Genomic DNA, 1696 nt, shown 5'->3' with positions numbered 1-1696 from the left:
CCTCCTTCCTTCCTTTCTTGGATGTATAACATTCGCAGATTTTCGCCCGGCCGGTGGTTTAAGGAGGCGGCCGGTCCTCCCTCCTTGGATGTATAACATTCGCAGATTTTCGCCCGGCCTATGTTTAGTGAGGCGACCGGTCCTCCCTCCTTGGAAGTATAACATTCGCATATTTTCGCCCGGCCGGTGGTTTAAGGAGGCGGCCGGTCCTCCCTCCTTGGATGTATAACATTCGCAGATTTTCGCCCGGCCTATGTTTAGTGAGGCGACCGGTCCTCCGTGGAGAGCGACCCGCAAGTGGGGAGGAACCGTCCACCCAACGCCGGCGCGAGCCGGGGCCGGTGGGGGCCCTACCAAGGCGGGTCTCATTGCCTGTCGGTCAGTTCGGGAGAAGGTGGGGGTACTCGGAGGCCCGCCGGGAGCAGACGGGGGTCCGGAAGGTGAGGGGGTGAAGGACGGCGGTCGGGAGCAGACGGCCGTCCCCGGGAGGGGGTGTTCGTTCACGTGCGGACGCCGGGAGCAGGCGGCCGTCACGCAATTCTGCCAACCGTTCCCACCGGCCTGTGTTTAAGGAGGCGGCCGGTCCTCCACGAGAAGAATTCTGCCAAACGTTCCACCGGCCTGTGTTTAAGGAGGCGGCCGGTCCTCCCCGTCGTTCCGCCGGCTTGTGTTTAAGGAGGCGGCCGGTCCTCCACGAGAAGAATTCTGCCAAACGTTCCACCGGCCTGTGTTTAAGGAGGCGGCCGGTCCTCCCCGTCGTTCCGCCGGCTTGTGTTTAAGGAGGCGGCCGGTCCTCCACTATTCCTTCCTTGGATGGAAAGCATGTAGCACTTTGAAAATTTTCGAGCACTGTGACACTTTGAAAATTTTCGAGAGTTTTTGTACTTAGAAAATTTTTCGCTCTTGCACTTCCAGAGTGCTTTGCGGTAGCTCCTAGGTTCGCTGTCCGAGCATGTGAACACTTTTTGGGGGGGAACACATCGCTAGAGACACCAGCCGCCTGGTTCTCGGGGCCAAAACTTGTGTTCCCCACACTCGTTCTGACTATATTTTGCGATTTGGGGGTAAAGGTAATGAGTACAGTGACTAGGGGGACCAACTCATCGTACTCTGGCGCACCAACAGACCAAAGCTGGTACTGCACTTACCCCTGGTACCCCAACGCCTGGTACCTGACGGGCGAGAGGCTGATTTTTCGCTATTTGCGGCCGACCGAGGGAACCAGACAAAGCGGACACTTTACGGCGCAAGAGCCGTTGGCACTTAGAAATTTTTCGACAAAGTTGGCGCGAGCTCCAGAAGGAGAGGCTGATTTTTCGCTATTTGTGGCCGACCGAGGGAACCAGGCAAAGCGGACACTTTACGGCGCAAGAGCCGTTGGCACTTAGAAATTTTTTGACAAAGTTGGCGCGAGCTCCAGAAGGAGAGGCTGATTTTTCGCTATTTGTGGCCGACCGAGGGAACCAGGCAAAGCGGACACTTTACGGCGCAAGAGCCGTTGGCACTTAGAAAATATTCGCCAAAGTTGGCACGAGCTCCAGAAGGAGAGGCTGATTTTTCGCTATTTGTGGCCGACCGAGGGAACCAGACAAAGCGGACACATTACGGCGCAAGAGCCGTTGGCACTTAGAAAATATTCGCCAAAGTTGGCACGAGCTCCAGAAGGAGAGGCTGATTTTTTGCTATTTGTGGCCGA

The sequence above is a fragment of the Syngnathus typhle genome, linkage group LG17 (genome assembly GCF_033458585.1).
Source record: "Syngnathus typhle isolate RoL2023-S1 ecotype Sweden linkage group LG17, RoL_Styp_1.0, whole genome shotgun sequence".
Lineage (NCBI taxonomy): Eukaryota > Metazoa > Chordata > Actinopteri > Syngnathiformes > Syngnathidae > Syngnathus > Syngnathus typhle.
This window is presented reverse-complemented; position numbering follows the sequence as displayed.